Source organism: Anabrus simplex, chromosome 1, assembly GCF_040414725.1.
Source record: "Anabrus simplex isolate iqAnaSimp1 chromosome 1, ASM4041472v1, whole genome shotgun sequence".
NCBI lineage: Eukaryota > Metazoa > Arthropoda > Insecta > Orthoptera > Tettigoniidae > Anabrus > Anabrus simplex.
In genome coordinates, this window is record NC_090265.1 from 1,532,869,909 (window position 1) to 1,532,893,067 (window position 23,159).

Sequence of the window (23,159 nt, forward strand, 5' to 3'; positions counted from 1 at the left end):
GGTAGCCCCTGAAGGTACGGGAGTGCCACCGGGCGCAGCACATGCTGCACGTAGCGGTGGGCATTTAACGTGCCTTGAATACGCACTAGAGGTGACGTGGAATCATACGCAATAGCGCCCCAAACCATGATGCCGCGTTGTCTAGCGGTAGGGCGCTCCACAGTTACTGCCGGATTTGACCTTTCTCCACGCCCACGCCACACTCGTCTGCGGTGACTATCACTGACAGAACAGAAGCGTGACTGATCGGAGAACACGACGTTCCGCCATTCCCTCATCCAAGTCGCTCTAGCCCGGCACCATGCCAGGCGTGCACGTCTGTGCTGTGGAGTCAATGGTAGTCTTCTGAGCGGACGCCGGGAGTGCAGGCCTCCTTCAACCAATCGACGGGAAATTGTTCTGGTCGATATTGGAACAGCCAGGGTGTCCTGCACATGCTGAAGAATGGCGGTTGACGTGGCGTGCGGGGCTGTCACCGCTTGGCGGCGGATGCGCCGATCCTCGCGTGCTGACGTCACTCGGGCTGCGCCTGGACCCCTCGCACGTGCCACATGTCCCTGCGCCAACCATCTTCGCCACAGGCGCTGCACCGTGGACACATCCCTATGGGTATCGGCTGCGATTTGACGAAGCGACCAACCTGCCCTTCTCAGCCCGATCACCATACCCCTCGTAAAGTCGTCTGTCTGCTGGAAATGCCTCCGTTGACGGCGGCCTGGCATTCTTAGCCATACACGTGTACTGTGGCACACGACAACACGTTCTACAATGACTGTCGGCTGAGAAATCACGGTACGAAGTGGGCCATTCGCCAACGCCGTGTCCCATTTATCGTTCGCTACGTGCACAGCACAGCGGCGCATTTCACATCATGAGCATACCTCAGTGATGTCAGTCTACCCTGCAATTGGCATAAAGTTCTGACCACTCCTTCTTGGTGTTGCATTTGCTCTGTCAGTCAGTGTATTTCACCTACAGTAGGACTACTCCTAATAATAATGGTACCGAGCTCGATAGCTGCAGTCGCTTAAGCGCGGCCAGTATCCAGTATTCGGGAGATAGTAGGTTCGAACCCCACTGTCGGCAGCCCTGAAAATGGTTTTCCGTGGTTTCCCATTTTCACACCAGGCAAATGCTGGGGCTGTACCTTAATTAAGGCCACGGCCACTTCCTTCCCACTCCTAGCCCTTTCCTGTCCCATCGTCGCCGTAAGACCTATCTGTGTCGGTGCGACGTAAAACAACTTGCAAAAAAAATTAATAATAATGGTGTAGTTATTCATGCTGAGGATGTGAATACGTGCCATTGATTTCCAGAATATCTTTAGAAGCATCTACTTATAATTTATAGCCAGCTTACTTCGCTGTGAAGTTTTGAAGGCCCAATTGGAAGTGCGCTCTTCGTTTTACCATTTATTTAATTTTGATATTATTTTCTTGAGAGGATAATTGGAATGAAGTGGAAATCCTGGTATTGAAGCTGGGTTAAATTGTTTTCCGATGTCACGACGGTACATGAATCAGGAATCAAACAAGTATCTCCAGGTGGAAAACCAGCTAGTGTCAGTGAGCTGTCATCCCCATTACTTCTTAAATCCCCAGTGGTTCACAACAGTGAGGATACGTTCAGTTTCATCTTACCATGATATGGCTGCCATTAAGATCTGTTATACTCACCTCCTCCATGTTTTCTCCCTAACTTCTTTTCGTTAACTATCGATCACTTCTGACAACGGTAATAGGCTTGCGATTTCTCATTCCTCAGTACTTTCCATCATTTATTAATGATAATCTCGTTATTATGATCCTTAAAACAATAAAATAATTACAATTTCACAAATATGGAGAACCATACATGACTTCAGTAAATAATTTTCAATAGGTATTGGAAATCAATACAACCTTTTAAGTTTTGTGGAAGGCTATTATAATATCTCTTTTTAAAAGCGTGGAAAACGCTGTGGTTATGAATAGTAACAGTGTTATTAACACCGCTGCTCGGCGCGAAGGCCTGCAGATTACGAGGTGTCATGTGGTCAGCACGCCGAATCCTCCCGGCCGTTATTCTTGGCTTTTCAGACCGGTGCCCCTATATTACCGTCAGATAGCTCCTCAATTGTAATCATGTAGGCTGAGTGGACCTCGAACCAGCCCTCAGATCCACATAAAAATCTCTGACCTGGCCGGGAATCGAACTAGGAGCCTCCGGATAAGAGGAAGGCACGCAACTCCTGCCAGCGGGGCTGTTCAAATAAACAGACTCCAAAGCTAAAAAATATATAAATGGTCATTGTTACACCTGAAACGGATAACTATTAAAAAAGTATCCAAAATAATCAATGTAAGAACACACGAACGTTACGATTTTATTTATTTTATTCACAGCATGTGCCTTTGCTGGAGGGATATAGTGTTTACAGAGCACTGTGTCTTCTGGCATGGGCTAGAATAAATTTGTTACTTTCATTGATCTGTCTCTGTCTTATACTTGGCTTTGACAATATGAAAGTGACCGATTTATGAGCGATTCTAGTAATACCGTTCCTTATGCAGCCAGTCCCTGTTATGAATGGTGTGAAAATATCGCTCATAGAGTCGGTTGGTGCATGCATTTCAGTGGGCTTGGCAGACTGATATGTAATAGCAACTTCTGGCTCAGTGAGAAATGGGAAATTACCTTACTCCTCATTTCCCTAGTATACCTCTTCAGCGACATCTAGGCTATCTATGACAGCTATTGGTGGAGCTGTAGAGGATTAAACCAGTCTTCGTGCTGAATACCGAACATACATACATTTACAGTATATGGCTACGTGGTGCAAACTATGCAGCTATAAATGAGTATTCGAGAGATTATAAATTAGAATGGTTTGTTAATTCACATCAGTTAAAAACCGGGGATGCATTCCTTAATTATGGCAATCGCTTACTCGATCCTAACACCTTCATTATGCCAGCGATGTTGAAACACTGTTGTGTTAATGTGACGTTAAACATCAAACAAAATTCCCCACATTGTTTTGTCATTTTTGTCACTGCGAAGAATTAACTGAATAGAAAGCTCTCCACTGAACTGGATTTAATACTGGTAATTTAGTGTGACTGAATGGTCAACGAACTGGCTTTCCGCTCATAGGATCCTGGTTTCGATTCCCTAGGACCAAAGATTTTAACTGTGCATGGTTAATTCCTCTGATTTGGGGACTGTGGATCTGTGTTTGTCTTGTTATACATATTCATTTACGCAAAGCATGCTACAACCGCAAACCACGTCAGGAGCATGCAATAGTAAATACATCATTCCAGTAGGGTTTGCGTCAGGAAAGGAATCTGTCCGCATAAGTGGGCTTCGTTCATACTTAATGCTGATCAAACGTATTTGGGATAAGGCCAAAACGGAGTGTAACGTAGTGTGTGTAATTGGAGAGGTTTGTATTGAGATAAACTCGAACACTAAGGGTGATATTTCATCGCTTTGTTTGTTATTCCTTATGGCATTGAAACGTGGACATTGACTGAGGCATTAAACAAGACATAGGAAGCTTTTGAAATTTTCTTCTATGAAAGGGTGTTGAAAGTATCGAAGAAAGGTCATGTGAAAAACGCAAAATTTTGTGCAGATTGAAGAAATACAAGGAAGTTCGGATAGGGTTCAGTACCCCGGTCACATTTTGTGGAACAGAATTAGATACCAGCTACTGTAATCCATTGTGCAAGGGAAGATACCAGGAAATAGAAATGTTTGAAGAAGGACCTCCTGATTACGAAATCTGACAAGGAAAGCTTCAGTTACACAGTATCGCAGCACTGACACAATGGATACAGAAGAATATCCTGTACCAAAAATCAGCAGCGAGTTTTAACGGATTAACAGGTTGGAAATATCGAGTGATACCACAGCCTGCCAGCTGCAATGGACACCCCTGTCAGCTTTCTATTTGGTGATGGTACGGCAGAGGGGAGTGTTAGCAGACAGCAGAGGTCTGATGTTCTTTATCCGACCTTTTTTCGGGGCTGAGTGGACAAACATGCTGGCGAATACGGTGATTAACGCAGATTGTCTGCCGTGTTCATAACATCTATTGTAGGCCGATGACCTTCGATGTTAGGCCCCTTAAAACAACAAGCAAGCATCAACATCTATTGCACACCGTCCGGCCCTTACAGTGGATATCCAAATCGATGGCTTTTAGTGCCGGGAGATCCCAGGACGGGTTCGGCTCGCCAGGTGCTGGTCTTTTGATTTGACGCCGTAGACGACCTGCGCGTCGTGATGAGGATGAAATGATGATGAAGACAACACATACACCCAGTTCCCGTACAAGGGAAATTAACCAATGATGGTTAAAATTCCCAACCCTGCCGGGAATAGAACCCGGGACCCCTGTGACCACAGGCCAGCACGCTAACCATTTAGCCATGGAGCCGGACGTTGTTGCAACTGATCCTCCTTATCTGCGTTTCCATACATAATTTGACGTCAATTTCGCAAAATTCCAGTTAAAATTCACAGCTAGTATTTAGTAGCTAGTTTTAGTATATAGATTATATCAGTGAAATTTCAGGCAAGTTGCGGTGTGATCTCACTGAAGAATTCCTTGTGAGAACTTGGTCATCGAAAATAATTATAAGACTGTGCCGCGCACCGGTCGACAGAAATGGAATACATACGATGGTTGCAGAAGAAGAAGAAGAAAAGAAGATAAATTAACCAGACGTGGTTAAAAAACCCAGAACCTCTGAACAAAAGGTTGGACGTTGACATTTCAGGTGAGGAGTGAAACTTTTTTCGCTCTTTTTTTTTTTACTCTTTGCCTTACGATGCACCGACACAGTTAGGTTTTATGGCAATGTTGGGATAGCGTAGGGCTAGGAGAGGGAAGGAAGCAGGTAGTTCCATGCCCTTTCCTTATTTTTTTACGAAATCGAGGATTTGATAAATGTTCATTGAATTTTCTGCACTATTTTTCCGGGGTGCAAAATACTACCTATCTGCAGTTATAAGTGACCTTGTCAGTTTTAGGTAAAAGGCAAAACGTCCAGTACACTTCTAAATAATAATCAGTTTCAGAAGTGGCTGTATACCAAAGTCGGAAACTATTGCATTATCATGTAAAAGAGGATTATGAAGCTTTTCGATTAAAAACAGGCAAGTGCAACCAGCACTAGAAAACTTTCTTTTAACTCGCCTGTGTTAATGCAAATTCGTGACACAGTGCTCCTTACTTCCGGACCACAGAATAAGTAAACCAGTTTTGCTTCATAAATATCTTACTTTTCTACGTCCCAATGAATTACTTTTGCGATTTTCGGAGTAAATAATTTAAATAGGTATTGGAGATCAATTCAAATTTTTAAGTTTTGTGGAAGTCTATTATAATCTCACTTTTTAAAAGAGTGGAAAACGCTGAAGTTATGAACTGTAACAGTGTTATTAACACCGCAGCTCGGCCCGAAGGCCTACATATTACGAGGTGTCATGTGGTCAGCAGGACGAATCTTCTTGGCCGTGCTATTGAAGCTGGGTTATATTGTTTTCCGATGTCACGAAGGTACATGAATCAGGAATCAAACAAGGATCTCCAGGTATGAAACTAGCTAGTGTCAGTGAGCTGTCATTCCCATCACTTCCCAGTGGTTCACAACATTCAGGATACGTTCAATTTCATCTGAGTATGGTATGGCTGCCATCAAGACCTGTTAGACTCATCATAATGGGGGATGGGATTTATGTGCCAGTAAATCTACTGACACGAGGGTGGCGTATTTCAGCATCTTCAAATACCATTGGACTGAACCAGAAACGAACCTGCCAACTTGGAATTGGAAGACCAGCGCTCTACCGTCTGAGCTACTCAGCCCGCCGCTACATAAATGCTATGTGTTTATACACTGCAGAAAAGCAACATATACAGAAGCTAATATAAGGTAAAGCACATTCATTTCAGGATGAGGAAACTTTACTAACATTGATGAAACTCAGCGAACTTCATAGCTATAGTTACTGTATAATTCAATCTTAACGTATTCTATGGCTCCTTTCCTTTTCCGCCCGCAGCCCGTTGTATTTCTTTTACATCAATATACTTGGTTTTGTTTTTATTGTATTTGTTGTCGAATTTTGTGATCGGAAGAGTTCATACATGTGTTTGTTGTTTACGACGTTCCGACCTTTTTATAAGAGTCCAAGTTTCGTGGCCATATGTTGCTTTCGGCAGCACGCATTCTCAATAAATCCTTCCTTTCAAACGCATTGCTAAATTATCTCCTCAGATGTATCACTGCTAGATAAAGAATGTAAAGTGTTATGTGTATTAGACAACATTCTTACGGTATCCAAGGCTCATTGGCATTCGTATTTTATTTAACATCTTGAGATAAAAAGACCTACGGTATTTATATTTCTCCATTATTCATTAAATATTTGCACATTTCGGAATTATAAGAGAAATATTAGCACTGGTTATTATTTATGTCCGAGATTGTTCCACTCTATCAGATTGTTCCGTTCTTTGTACATCATATTATATTATAATGTGGGTAAGAAATCATAAATGGATCTGCTAATCAATTCGAGTTCTCCTTCCTATTCTTTATTATTATTATTATTATTATTATTATTATTATTATTATTATTATTACTCTTGGTTCCATTAACGGCTGGGTCGGGATTTTCACTGCATGTAGTTAATTCCTTTGACTCGAGGACTGAGCGTTTGTGTTTATCCCAACACTCCCCTCTTCATAGACACACAACACATTGCACTGCAACCGGGCGAGTTGGCCGTGCGGTTAGGGACGCGCAGCTGCGAGCTTGCATCCGGGAGATAGTGGGTTCGAACCCCATTGTCGGCAGCCCTGAAGATGTTTTCCGTGCTTTCCCGTTTTCACATCATGCAAATGCTGGGGCTGTGCCTTAACTAAGACCACGGCCGCTTCCTTCCCATTCCTAAGCCTTTAATCTCCCATCGTTGCCATAAGACCTATCAGTGTTGGTGCGACGTAAAGCAAATTGTGTTCGGTTCTCAGGACCATGAGAATGTGTGTACCATACTAAAATTCCACATATGCCCCTGCGTTGTCGACCAAACGACGTAAACGTACAGGAATGTCATGTTTTTGAACAGACCCGGCCAATCGTCTCCAACGATAACTCCTGAACATAATGGGGCTTCCATGGTCTCCAGACAATGTCCTTCTTTAACACAACACGCACTTCATGCCTGCTGATTCCACTCTCACGAGCTGCCTGGCGTGTGGATTTACCAGGACTGCGAGTGAATAACTCCCTGACTGCCGCTACATTTTCTGGCGATCGCGCTACCGAAGATCGTTCTCTTCTTGGTTTATTCACAACTGACCCAGTTGTCATTAGCTTGGTGTGACAATTCCTTATGGTTTTAGCATCAAGTGTGGCATGAGGACCATGAACACCCTGCCACTATCGCTGAACAAGGTCTACAGATCGCCACACTTCAAACCGCGAAGCAATCTGGGCGCGCTCTTTTAAAGTCATCCTTCCTGCCATCTCATCGTTCACTGGAAGAAGATGCTACTGCAGGTCAGGGTATTCTCAGGGATACCGTAACAAAACAAAACAACTTTCATTAATAAATCTCAACAATTATAAAACTTATGGACGTTTAAACTAGGGAGCTACTTCTCCCCACCCCCACCCTGTATATTATATACTACGAAAGACCACAGAAACCACACAATAATCAATACATCCCTTCATATGTGGTTTGTGTCAGGAAGAACATCCTGCCGTAAAGAAAGGGCAAAGTCAACACGTATGGTACAGTTTACACCCACGACCCCGCCAATGTGTGAGAAAGGTGTCTGACTATTATTATTATTATTATTATTATTATTATTATTATTATTATTATTATTATTATTATTATTATTGGTGGAATATTGCATTAAGAATGTCCCGAAGGGAGAGTATGACACCTGGCTCTTCCCTGATGTACTGACTGCAGGTGAGGTGACTCGGTACTTGGCAGTCGAGATTGAGAACGATGCCTAATGGACCCCACGCCATGAGGCCCGGCGTTCAGCCAGTCGCTGGACAATGCTTGTTGGATGATTCTGCTCACTGCGATATCATCCGATACGTATCTCCCAGTCATTGTAGAGAGGGATTCGTCGAACACGACGTGTTACCAGTCTGCAAGTTACCGTGTGTGTTCACGAACCTAAGACGTCGATAGTCAGTGTCAAGGAATACCCAGCTAAAGAATACGTGCAACCAATCTCCATCAAAGCAGACGTCAGCTTCATCGAATAGTGGAAACAGATAATGTCAGACCTGATACAGCGGTCCACTGTTGTACTAAATCTTGTGATGAAGCTATGCGGTTCTTTGCTGCCAAGCGGTTGAGCTGTCGTCATAACGTGGCGTGGTCATATTTTGTGATTGAGCTTCCCGAGTGAAGATATGTACTACAGATTTTATGATCAATTCTATCAATTATACGCTGATATACAATTTGGTGACCTCATCTGTTAAGTTTTACACCGATCCAGGGTCTTCTTCAGCCATGTATATGTTGATATGTTCACGTTCCATTTCCTAAGCTTCGTGAGTAAAGGTATGTACACGCACGCACATTAATGGTGTCCCGACATAAACAATCAACACTCCCCCACTCCAGTACTGAAAAGGAGGGGAGAGAGTAAAGGGATAGTGTTGAAGGCCACTCCAGTACAGAAAAGGAAGGTAAGGGAGTGAACAGGTAGTGCTGAATACACAGTGTGTGTATTCCGGCGTTATACTGTAACATTGTAATAAGATGGCTCCTATCCTATCACAGGTGAATCGAGGGCGTATTATTGGCATATGGGAGGCTCTCATGGTCCCCCAAGCAATAACACAAGCAATACCGTGCAGTCTTAAGACAGTTTGGTGATGGATAGAAATATGGCAAGAACGAGGTGAAGAAGGATTGGTAGACCCGATATAACGCAGCTACAAAATATTCCTAACTAGTATAAAATACTTTTCGGTTAAAAACCTCCTTTACCTCATAATACTGTAATTAACAGAGTAGGTTACTTTTTGATGTTAAAATGCTATTTGTTCGGGCCGTCGACCTATAGAGTTATTTTGCCCTTACTTGCACAATATATGAACTTGCATGTAATTGGACTTGCGGAAGTGTTGAGTGTTGAATGTGAGAAACGTTAAGGATGCCACAAACACGCAGTCCCCAGGCCACGGATATAATCATTTACAATTAAAACCCCCTGACCCGGCCGCGAATCGAACCCGGGGCGGCCGGACGCGTTGCCCCGTACACCGCAGGGCCGGACGAGTAGGTAACCTAATGCTGTACTTCAATACATCCGCCACTGTGCCCATTTCGATCACAACGAAGTCTTGTAGCGGGCTGTCTGCATGCAGTCCATGCAGCAATGCGATAAGCGAGAAGGTGAGTCATTGTGCCTTCGACACTACCCCTTCACTCCCTTCCCCCATGTTTTGTACTGGATTGGCCTTCAACACTACTCCTTCACTCTCTCCCCTTCTTTCCAGTACTGGAGTGGGGCAGTGTATGTCGGGACACCATTAATGTGCACGTCTGTACTACTGTGTTGGTGACCATTTCTGTTTACTGAATGCCTTACGTCGCACCGACATACACAGATCAAAAGCTGTGTGATGCTACACCGATGTCCAATTCGATTAGCTCCTTTGTGAAGTCATTTGCCAGTCCTATGTCATTCTAAGCAATGCTATATGCTAGTATGTACATGTTCAGTTCCCATGCTACTGCGTTAGTGTTCAACTCCTTCAACTTCAAAAGTTAAATGATGCTACACAGATGGTACATTTGACGATGTACTTCGTAAAGTTGTATGGTGCTATATACATGTCCATTCTCACGCACTCCTCATTAATGCTACATCCTAAGCTTCGTAAATAAAGTTTTAATTCAGTGACCTGGTGTTCATTTCCATCGTTACCATATGAAAATTATACAGTATATCGATGTACTGAAATCGAAGTCTTTCACTTCCCGAGTATGTGTTTGTCTTAGTGACAGCTACCTTGGTGAATCATTGATTTAGAGTGTCCAACTCATGATAAAAACTTCCTGGGTTCATTGATGCTGAGATAGCTGATGATTTTTTAGGAACGCTCTACATAGCATATTAAAGACCTACAGGCTGGGATGAGCAGCTCAGGGGATAGAGCGCTGGCTTCTGAGCCAAATCTGGCAGCCTCGATCATACCTCAGTCCGGCGGTATTTGAAGATGCTCAAATATGCCAGCCTCGTGTCAGTAGACTTACTTGCACTTAAAAGTACTTCTGCGGGAAAAAACTTCCCACAGTTCAGCGTCCCCGTAATCCATCGAAACCTAGTTAGAGGGATGTAAATCCAATAACATTATTACATTTGGTTCCACACTCAGTTTCACTCAACACAATAATCTCAGCCAGGGGTTCCGTCCAGTACAATTCCGTCCTTTTTGTGCTAGATCGAAAAACACTAGGCATACTAAAATTGATAGGCATGCCACATGGATAGGTCTGCATTTCACTTGCTGAGGCCATAATATTATGATGATTATTATTATATTATTATTAATATTATTTCTTTTTTCTTTCTTAATCTGCTTACCCTCCAGGGTTGGCTTTTCCCTCGGACTTAGCGAGGGATCCCACCTCTACCGCCTCAAGGGCAGTGTTCTGGAGCTTGAGACTTTGGGTCGGTGGATAAAACTGGGGAGGAGGACCAGTACCTCGCCCAGGCTGCCTCACCTGCTATTCTGAACAGGGGCCTTGTGAGGGGATGGGCAGACTGGGAGGGGTAGACAAGAAAGAGGGAAGGAAGCGGCCGTGGCCTTAAGTTAGGTACCATCCCGGCATTTGCCCGGAGGAGAAGTGGAAAACCACGGAAAACCACTTCCAGGATGGCTGAGGAGGGAATCGAACCCCCCTCTACTCAGTTGACCTCCCGAGGCTGAGTGGACCCCGTTCCAGTCCTCGTACCGCTTTTCAAATTTCGTGGCAGAGTCGGGAATCGAACCCGGGCCTCCGGGGGTGGCATCTAATCACACTAACCACTACACCACAGTGGCGGACATTATTATTATTATTATTATTATTATTATTATTATTATTATTATTATTATTATTATTATTATTATTATTATTATTATTATTATTATTATACTGATGCTCAGTTATATGGAATCTTGAGTATAAATTCTGATGTAACTGATATTCATGTTACATTCGATGACCTGCTTCGTAAATTTGCATGATTTTCTGGATATGCTGTATATTCTGGTGTACGAATATCCAGTTTTATAGCCTTCTCCACTGAAACATTAAACAACATGAGCTAAGATAAATACTCACACTTCTCGGGTCTTGAAAACCAGTACCTTAATTTATTACTCAGCTATCTGCTTTAGCCTCCTCTGCGAACCATGTGACCTTGCCGCGGTGGGGAGGCTTGCGTGTCCCAATGATGCAGATAGCCGAGCCGCAGGTGCAACCATATCGGATGGGTATCTGTTGAGAGACCAGACTAACGAATGGTTCATCGAAAGGGGGGTAGCAGCCTTTCGGTTGTTGCAAGGGCGGCAGTCTAGATGATTGACTGATACGGCCTTGTAATAATACTCAACATGGCTTAGCTGTGTTGATACTGCTACACGGCTGAAAGCAACGGGAAACTACAGCCGTAACCACCTCCCGAGGACATGCAGCTCTCTCTGTATGAAAGATGTACTGATGATGGCTTCCTCCCGGGTAAAATATTCCGGAGGTAAACTAGTCCCCCATTCGGATCTCCGGGTGGGGACTACACGAGAGGGGGCGATCATCAGGAAGATGGATACTGACATTCTGCGAGTCGGAGCGTGGAATGTTAGGAGTTTGAATCGTTGTGGTAGGTTAAAGAATCTGAAAAGGGAGATGGATAGGCTAAAGTTAGATGTAGTTGGTATAAGTGAAGTACGTTGGCAGGAAGAACAGGATTTTTGGTCAGGCGACTACCGAATTATCAACACGAAATCAAACAGGGGTAATGCAGGAGTTGGTTTAATAATGAATAAGAAAATAGGGCAGCGGATAAGCTACTACGACCAGCATAGTGAAAGAATTATTGTTGCCAAGATAGACACCAAACCAATGCCCACCACAATAGTGCAGGTCTATATGCCTACTAGTTCAGCGGATGATGAAGAAATTGAAAGAATATATGAGGAGATAGAAGATTTAATACAATATGTCAAAGGTGACGAGAATCTAATTGTGATGGGAGACTGGAACGCAGTGGTAGGCCAAGGAAGAGAAGGTAGCACAGTAGGAGAATTTGGATTGGGACAAAGGAACGAAAGAGGAAGTCGGCTGGTTGAATTCTGCACTGACCATAATTTAGTCCTCGCCAATACTTGGTTCAAACACCACAAACGACGGCTGTATACGTGGACGAGACCTGGAGACACTGGAAGGTATCAAATAGACTTCATTATGATTAGGCAGAGATTCAGAAACCAGGTGTTGGATTGCAAAACTTTCCCAGGAGCAGACGTGGACTCTGACCACAACTTGTTGGTCATGAAATGCCATCTGAAGTTGAAGAAATTGAAGAAAGGAAAGAATGCAAAAAGATGGGATCTAGACAAGTTGAAAGAAAAGAGTGTGATGGATCGTTTCAAGGAACATGTTGCACAAGGACTAAATGATAAGGCCGAAAGAAACACAGTAGAGGAAGAGTGGAGAGTCATGAAAAATGAAGTCAGTAGGGTTGCTGAATAAATGTTAGGAAGGAAGAAAAGATCAACTAAGAATCAGTGGATAACTCAGGAGATACTAGACCTGATTGATGAACGACGGAAATACAAGAATGCTAGAAATGAAGAGGGCAGAAAAGAATACAGGCGATTAAAGAATCAAGTGGATAGAAAGTGCAAGGTAGCTAAGGAAGAATGGCTGAAGGAGAAGTGCAAGGATGTCGAAGGCTGTATGGTCCTGGGAAAGGTAGATGCGGCATACAGGAAAATCAAGGAAACCCTTGGAGAAAGGAAATCTAGGTGCATGAATATTAAGAGCTCAGATGGAAAGCCACTTCTAGGGAAAGAAGACAAAGCAGAAAGATGGCAGGAGCATATCCAACAGTTGTATCAAGGTAACGATGTAGATAATTTCGTTCTGGAACATGAAGAGGCTGTTGATGCTGATGAAATGGGAGACCCAATTTTGAGGTCAGAGTTTGACAGAGCTGTGAGTGACCTAAATAGGAACAAGGCACCTGGAATTGATGATATTCCCTCTGAATTACTGACTGCCTTAGGAGAAACCAGCATGGTAAGGTTATTTCATTTAGTGTGCAAGATGTATGAAACAGGAGAAGTCCCATCCGATTTTCGGCAGAATGTTGTTATACCTATTCCCAAGAAAGCCGGTGCTGACAGGTGTGAAAACTACCGCACTATTAGTTTAGTATCTCATGCCTGCAAAATTTTAACACGTATTATTTACAGAAGAATGGAAAAACAAGTTGAAGCTGAGTTGGGGGAAGATCAATTTGGCTTCAGAAGAAATGTAGGAACACGTGAAGCAATCCTGACTTTACGTCTGATCTTAGAGGATCGAATCAAGAAGGACAAGTCCACGTACATGGCATTCGTAGATCTAGAAAAGGCATTCGATAATGTTGATTGGACCAGGCTATTTATGATTCTGAAGATGATAGGGATCAGATACCGAGAACGAAGAATTATCTACAACCTGTATAAAAATCAGTCTGCAGTGAAAAGAATCGAGGGCTTTGAAAAAGAAGCAGCAATCCAGAAAGGAGTGAGGCAAGGCTGCAGTTTGTCCCCTCTCCTTTTCAATGTTTACATAGAACAGGCAGTAAAGGAAATCAAAGAGAAATTTGGAAAGGGAATCACAGTCCAAGGAGAGGAAATCAAAACCTTGAGATTTGCCGATGATATTGTTATTTTATCTGAGACTGCAGAAGATCTCGAGAAGTTGCTGAATGGTATGGATGAAGTCTTAGATAAGGAGTAAAAGATGAAAATAAATAAGTCCAAAACAAAAGTAATGGAGTGCAGTCGAACGAAGGCAGGTGATATAGGAAATATTAGATTAGGAAACGAAGTCTTAAAGGAAGTAGATGAATATTGTTACTTGGGTAGTAAAATAACCAACGATGGCAGAAGTAAGGAGGACATAAAATGCAGACTAGCACAAGCAAGGAAGAGCTTTCTTAAGAAAAGAAATTTGCTCACTTCAAACATTGATATCGGAATTAGAAAGATGTTTTTGAATACTTTCGTGTGGAGCGTGGCATTGTATGGAAGTGAAACATGGACGATAACTAGCTCAGAAAGAAAGAGAATAGAAGCTTTTGAAATGTGGTGTTATAGAAGAATGCTGAAGGTGAGATGGATAGATCGAATCACGAATGAAGAGATACTGAATCGAATTGGTGAGAGGAGATCGATTTGGCTAAATTTGACGAGAAGAAGAGATAGAATGATAGGACACATCTTAAGACACCCAGGACTTGTTCAGTTGGTTTTTGAAGGAAGTGTAGGTGGCAAGAACGGTAGGGGTAGACCAAGGTATGAATATGACAAACAGATTAGAGCAGATGTAGGATGCAATAGTTACGTAGAAATGAAAAGGTTAGCACAGGATAGGGTGGCATGGAGAGCTGCATCAAACCAGTCTATGGACTGATGACTCAAACAACAACAACATCTGCTTTAGATATAACAATGCAGCGTATAGTGAATATCAGTTCAGTATTTAAGAAATATAGTGGCATAGGAAACTGTACTACCATTGTAGATATTTAATACGTCACTGAGTTGTCTTGTTTTTCTATATGCTTCTTGACAGACAAGTTACGCCAAGGGTAATGAATTCTTTATTAATTGACCAACATATCTGTAATCCAGTTCACACTGAAGAAGCTAGGATGGAAAGGCGTGCCCGAACTAGCTATCACCTCAACTCCAAGACTGACAGCTTTTAATCACAACCGACAATGCAGCTACATAGGTGGTCCACAAGGACACCGAGATGTAATCAAATAATGGATGGACGGGCGTGTTCCCGTCTGAACAAATACATTAGGCCTACCCAGATATTTACTGTGCAGTAAGAATGTTTCATTGTTTTAGAGATTTAACTCCAGAAGAAGAAATTTAAGCCTCAAACACAGGTAAAACAATGAATAATAAATTGTAGAACATTGTAATTATTATGAACAGAGGGCGCTGCGTGCGTGAGTAGGTTCGGTTGCAACATGGCATGAAATGTCCCAGCATGTGTGCCCACGCTTAGATTATGTGAATGTATGGTCAGCACTGAGGCCTTCGGTTCAGATAGTACTGGGATGGATTTCAGGTCAGGTCGGGGATTTTATCCATTTCTGTTTAACACCTCTGGCTCTGGGACTGCATGTTTTTGTTTATTTTAATACATCCTTCTTCATTCACACACAATCCACCACACTATTAACCAGCAAAAGGAACATGTGATAATGAATACAATATATATACATACCTCCACATAGTGTTGGAGTCAGGAAGAGCATCGGCCGTTAAAAATGAACCAGACCACACATGTGCCGCACATCGCAGCCACAACCCCACCAGGGAGTGGGGTAATTGTAGGAAAAGGGAAACTACCCTATGTTAATATCAGATTAAAAATACATGAATAAATGATTAAGTAAAATTTCTGATTTACAGAATTTGTCCAATAAACTGCGACGATGTTAGACAAAAAGGAGTAGGCCATATCTTGTAGGTGAATATATCCGCATAATGCCTGGACTTCAAATTTCTATTTTGGTTCTTCTTATGGAGGCACATACCCTATTGGTAGCGTACGTGCCTCACACCTGGAACCCCCGGGTTCGATTCCCGGCCAGGTAAGGGTTTTTACCTGGATTTGAGGACTGGTTCGTTGTCCAGTCAGTCTATGTGATTACATATGAGGAGCTATATGATGGTGAGATAGTGATCCCGGTCAAGAAAGCCAAGAGTAACGCCCGAAAGGATTCTTCGATACGACACTTCGTAATTTGCTGGCCGTCAGGCTGCGCAACGGTCGCCGAAGCCCATCAGGGCTGGAGCACCATGGAGGATTGAGGAAGTCGGTAAAGCTGACCAAGTACATTCTAGTATCCACAGTAACCTGGCATGGCAGCAGTTGTCTTGGTAGACTGGGCTGTATGAGCCGGGGGTTTGAGTCTTGCTTCCAGTTTCAGTTGTTTCATTAATCACTTGCTGCTTAAGATCTCTCTGGACTGAATGACCATAAATGTTATGGCAGCTCAGCGGTCCAGGAGTAGGGTAGCGTACCTGGAGGCTCCGGGTTCGATCCAGGTTCAGACCGGGGATATTTGAAAGTGCTCAAATGTGCCAGCCGCATGTAGGTAAATATACTGGCATATATAAGAACTCCTATGGAGCAACATTCTGGCACATCGATGTCTCCAAAACCCGTGAATGTAATTAGTAAGACGTAAAAGCAATAACTTTATTATCTTCTCGTAAAGGCACGCTCTAAATCTACTGCGTCATTATGGCTGTTACTACATACAATGAATTTGTGACCTAGCAATCAGTAGCTCCCAATATGTGTTTTGTATGAAACCTGTTTGATAGTCATTGTCAACATATTGTCTGTGTTAATATGTGTATTTATCTATAAAATTCAAAGTTCGTCTAACTGTGCGTTTGGCTGTCATTACGCATTTCAAAATCCTTGTAGATTAATGCGTTTCTGTCCAAGTTCCTGTTTGCTGGTACACTTAAAACGGCAACTCTACTGGATTTACTAAAAAAAGTTATATATAGAAATAACCGACTCATTAATACTGTACTTATTAAGGTATTTTATTGATATAGATAGACGCAATATAAGTACCACGACCCAATTGACACTTACAGGTCTTATTCATCCCGGGGTTATTCCAAAATTCCAAAAATTCAACCAACCGAAATCTTGTACCGTACAGAAGTTTGACGTCATTTCTCTAGTGTATCATTTCTTCGTAAACCCAACATTATCAACGAAAATACACGGAAAATCTTGTGTGTCATGTCACAAACTCCTAGCATTAATATATATTGTTTGTACTTTCGTACTTTGTGCTACTAACCGGCGAGTTGGCCGTATGTTTAGGGACGTGTAACTGTGAGCTTGCATCCGGGAGATAGTGGTTTCGAACCCCACTGTTGGGAGCCCTGAAGATGATCTTCCGAGGTTTCCCATTTTCGCACCAGGCAAATGCTGGGGGCTGTACCTTAATTAAGGCCACACCCGATTCCTTTCCACTCATAGGCATTTACTATCCCATCGTCGCCATAAGACCTATCTGTGTCGGTGCGACGTAAAGAAAAATTCTAAAAACGAGATGTGCTTTGTTCTTTGGTATTTCTGTGTGGGTCATGTTCACACTGAGAAGACGCCAGTTTTAAATTTTTGTCATGTCTGTCTGTCTATCTGGCTGGCTGGCTCTTTACATATATGTGCATAACAAAAAAAGAAAAGCACAGGAGGATTCAATGAAAATTGATATTCAGGGCCAGAAAGAAAGGCAGTATAATCTAACCTCTAAATAATTTTACTAACGGTGGATAAAATGGTAGTTTAATGGAAGATCTAAAAATTAATTTTGGAGTAGAGTAAGTTATCTCCGTTAATTCTTGCCTTATCGATAGATGTTACACAACAGAGTTTGTACACTTATAACGGGAACACTACTGGGTTTACTGCAACAAACTGTTATATTTAGAAACAATCAACTTATGTACTTATTAAGGCATTGTATTTATATAGATAGACGTATTCTAAGTACCACGACACAATTGGCACTTACACGCCTTAGTCATTCCGTGGTTATTCGAAAATTCCTAAAAGTCATCCAACCGAAATCTTGTACTGAACAACATAACGTTGCCGATCTTGTACGCAGTATAAATTGATTCAGAGACGAATAGTAACGGATTTATTTAGATTAAATTTTAATTACCGGTGTGCTACCGTTGTTAATGGTATTTATACCGATGATTTCTTTGAAGTAGAGAAGGAATGTTATTTTTTTTCTTCCCATGTCCCATGCTCTTTAATCGTAGTAGTAAGGCTACCGCGGTCCCGATACTTGAATGTATTGTCTGTACTAAACGGACGTTTGCGTGATGCGCGATCTAAGAACGTGTTCTCTTACACTATAAGTGCCAATAACAGAAATAATACAGCATTGGCTGATTATTAATTATTGTGCTTGGTTCTCACGAAGGTTCTAAAATACTAGGCTTAAAGAAAGCTTTGTATATTACGATTTCAGACGGTATACGCCACGATACCTTGAACATGTTTACAGTATGCTCTGTAGGTGAATGTCTGAGATACACAGTAACGCTAAACCCACATATCGTTCGATATTTGTCCGATAAGAAGCATCTGCCGCGTCGGTGGTGTTTATACAGCATACCTAGAACTAAGGTAAACATCCTTGCTACAGACCGCATCCGACTTTTAACATTGCTGCATTATAGGTGCGGCAGTGGATGTCGCCGCTCGTGTCGGAGTGAGTCTGAGTGATGTCTTTAGAGTTTCGAAGAAATTGAAGGGAATACAAACGGTTGCTGATCGACACTGGAAATGACCACTCAAAGCAACTCTCAAAGGTGATCTTCATTTGTTGCCTTCAGTACGTCGTAGATCCACTGCTATTGACACCTCGTTCCGCTAGAATGTTAGGAGGCCACCAGAGTGGTCGTGTTAGATCAGACAGTGTGAAATCAGTGTTGCCAACTTAGCGGATTTTCCACTAAATTTGGCGGAATTAGAAGACTGTCGGCGGAGAAAAATATCATTTAGCGGACAGCGGAATTTTTGGCGGAATTCTAGATTTATTATAGCGGAATTCAGTGTTTTATCAAAATTACGTTTTAAAAAAAAATGTACTCCAGTCTGTCTCCGAGCTATTCCGTATTTTTTTTATCAGGAGCTAGTAATCACATGAGAAAAACGTGTTATTTGGATACGATGTTATGAGATCATGGTATCATAAATTTGTAATGAGTGGGGAAAGGATACTTATCTCTTAGTTGACGAATGACGAATGATAATGAAAGTGAGAGAGTAGCATTTATATTTATGCTATGAAGGAAGACCGTTTAATGAACTGGCCTGTTTTGTGTGTGCCCTTGAGGTAGGGATTCACCAAGTAAGGTTTTCTGATTTGATGTGACCTGTTTGTAAACAGATGATATGTTCTTATGTAGATTCTTACAAGAAGCGCGTATCTTTGACTATTCCCTGCCAAATATATCCAACTTAACACAGTCATGATATGAATAATTATGGCGACGATGGGACAGGAAAGGCATAGGAATGGGAAGGAAGCGGCCGTGGCCTTAATTAAGGTGTGCCTGGTGTGAAAATGGGAAACCACGGAAAACCATCTTCAGAGCTGCCGACAGTGGGGTTCGAACCTACTATCTCCCGAATACTGGATACCGGCCGCACTTCTGCAGCTATCGAGCTCGGTCCTACAAGTTTTAGCTCGCCGGCTCGCAGGCAGGGGGTTAATCCCAGTGAAAATCACAGACCAGGTCAGTGCAGACATTTACTTTTTTTATTATTATTATTATTATTATTATTATTTTTATTATTGCTCATTTTTATTGTTCATTATTTGAGATCGGATTTCTTGGAGGAATTTTAGTGGATTTTTAGTAGTATAGTGGATCTTGAAAATATAAGTTGGCAACACTGTGGGGTTGCACGGCAGCGGACTGTAGGCTGTACATTTACTTGTTTCCAGATAGTAGGAACTGTCTCGTAGAGAATAAATTCGTTAAGAATGTGGGTTATTACAGGGTGTTTGATGTCAGGTGTTAGGTGTTAGGTTTTTCATGTCAATTTCAGTATTATCAGGTCCTTTGGTCTTCAGTTTTATGTGTCCTATTGTGTTTCCAACTTGCGAACATGTTACAGGCTTCAGGTAAAACATGTCTCTATCAGTACTCTGAGTTGAACAATTTTTGTTTACCACCCACTCTTTAAGTACCGCAATTGGAGGCGAATAGAGTGCCATCAAGTGGTCTTTGTGTTCTTCAAGAGGGATGATTACGTCAGGAGAAGCAAGTGTTTTAGTTAAACACAATTCTTGCACAGACTTCCACATCGTCGCTGTCAATACATTTTTCTTAAACTATTAGCGTAACGTATTTTAGCGTTCCTGATCTGTTGCGTAACGGTACTCCGCAGCCGACGGGAGTAGTCAGATTGTCCGAGGAAGGATGGTTCTTCAACAGTCGATACGCTACGTCACGTTCCTTACCAAGGTGCGTATTTTGTCACTGAGCCATGGAGCCAACGCTCTCAAGACGCGAGCCTTACGTTCAGGGGCATGATTAAATCATGAGCAGGGACACTTGGAACGATTGGCTGTCCATGACTGATGACTAATCCAGGATTACTAGCCGTGTGTGTGATGCGTAGGGGAGAGAGGGATAGCGGTCAGGTTACAACCTGTAAAGTTTGTTAAGAGCTGTTTGGAATGGGATTAATTAGTCAAGTATATTTGCGTTCACACCACCCGTAATTACGGCAGGGAGTATTTTCTAGACCTCTTCCTCTGTCTCATGTAAATAGCCAACATGAGGCGGTTTATAAATGACACCGACCGAGCATCGTGCCTCGCGAAGTACTACTTCAGCAAATATACACGGTTATTCACCTAACATGTTACACGCAAATAACTTCTAAGCCATTAAAGATATCAGCATTCTGTTTTCATATTCGTAAATGGTACGCAGGGTCTTGTGAAATAACGTGCTACTTGGACTCATGGGGGTGATTAACAACCGATATATTGATACTAACTCCATATTTTTAAATGGAATGGCACAAATTTATACACCTGATTTAAAAGTTCATCTGTGTACAAGTTCAAATACGTGTTTTCAAAATCGGACAATTACTTTTTGAGATATAAGTAAGAACAGCATGCGCTGTTTTGCATGCCGCATCAGACGGCGTGAAGTCGGGCAAGGGCATATTGAGGCGCAAGCAGTTTCCTGGGAGTGAGTTCAGTCACAGAATGGGTACCAGGCATGTAAACACCTCGTACACAAGTGATGGGTTTGCAAAGTGTGTGTGACAGGCGAACACATGACAGGACAGAAAGGGTTGATGTGTTTAAAACGAATAAAATAAGTACTTTGCCTTGAAAGGAACATAACGAAAGCTGTAATTGTCACTGGTTTTAGTGCACAGTTCATACTACTCTATGAGTTGAGAAATAAACATAATACAAAACACCGGAAGAGCTCTTTCTAGAAAAGCAAATGTTCAAAGCTGATCGGTGTGAGATGGCAGCAACACTATTATTTATGTTTTATTTTACACGCATTAATCTCCGCAGAGCTCCAGCGCGACTGTAGTAGCGTGCATTCGGGAGAGTGTAGGTTCGAGTCCTTCCTCGCCCAACCTGACATTGATTTTTATGGTGTCCCATGTTCAACACCAGGCAAATAGCGGATAGGTACCTTTGTGATAGGTCACGGCCGACTTTCTTTCCAAATCCTTCCCATTCCCATCCGTCAGAAAAAATGCTAAACTGAGCGCAGCCTTTTACATGTCAGAACAAAACAATACAACTTTAATCTCCCTTCCCCGTTGTGTGTTCGCCAGTCATACTGTACCGGGCGGTACACCTCCACGCCGCTTGTTCAAATATTGCGCCAATTGAAACTCCTGTACAGGAGAAACCCTGAACTTAAAAAAACTGTATTAACTCAACGGTTTCTCCGAAGATGGCTCTGTGTGAATTTTGATGTGTTTTGTTTATCATTGATCAAGAAGTGTGGACATTCTCTAACAGATGTCTCTACCAAAAACTATGATAATGCACTCTGGTGTAAAGGAATGTACCTTCTTGAAGAAATTTTGTATTCATAAGTTTTGTCTTTACTAAATGTTGTTCTGTGGTTTGTGGATTGGCAACATTAATCCTTTCCATCCGCCTGGTTTGAACTTAGCCAATCTCGAATTTCTTTAATTAATTCTCAGCCAATCATGTATATCTTCTTCGATATGGATATGTAGCTCTAAGCTATCCAATAAAGTTGAGGGGGTGTGTCTACTCATTCTTGAAAGGTCTCGAATTTTCCACGAGGGTATAAAAACTGCTGATTTTCTCGTCTCCGGGCCACTAGTATAACATCTAACTCAGTGTGTGGATATGTAGCAGGGGGCGGGAAGCGCCTCTTTCTTCAAGCAGCAACTCTTCAACAAGGTAATGGCCATTTAACATCTTCATTTCTTGCTAGCTCAGCAGTTTAACTCTCGAGGAGGGTTCGAAACCTTTAATATGTAACCTACCACTTTAAAATGTAAATTCTTCTTCTGTCTATGTGAAAACTACAAATCTCTTTCACTGTAAAGCGGGGATATAGAGTGCTTTACCTCTCGAACTCTCCTTCATTTTGAAATTGAGGTGACTACGTTTTCATAACCGTTTCTTCTCTTCCTTAATGTATTAAAGTTTTCTCATACGGGTCACCTCCCTAGCTTGGGATTAGCCCCTGTGTATCGGCCTAGAGCCACTTAGGTTTTAAAAAGTGTATTTAGGAGTGCAAGTTCACGCCTCCAGTTCTTTCTGTACTTTCGGCCAGTAACTCATCCTGATGTTTTGTTTTCTTCATGCAAAGGCCCTGTAGGTTGGGTATTAGATACCCCTGTTTCACTGTATGTGTGCCTTGAAGGCAGTTAGGAGTGAAGTTTGTTGTGGCCTTTGATAGGCTTGTAAAATTGAGAGCGGGTCAGATCTTTATGGTGTTGTGATGAAAGGGCCTTAGAGAGGCTTGAGATGTAAATGTGGGAGCAAGAGCTCCATGTAATTTAGAATTTTTCTGCCCGTTGGGTACGTGTGGTTGTGAGATGAGAGCTCAGGAATTGTAACTTGGGGCACGAATCCCAGAACTGGTAAGAATCCGAAAATCGGGCTTTCCTTGTAAAGCTACTCTGGTACCTGATTTTGTTATTTTGTTATTACGCTCAAAATTCTATGTCACCATTGTTAAGTTTTAAAAATATAACCTTTGTTGAAATTTTAATTCATCTTTCGAACTTGTAGTTAGACCCATTCCAGCCC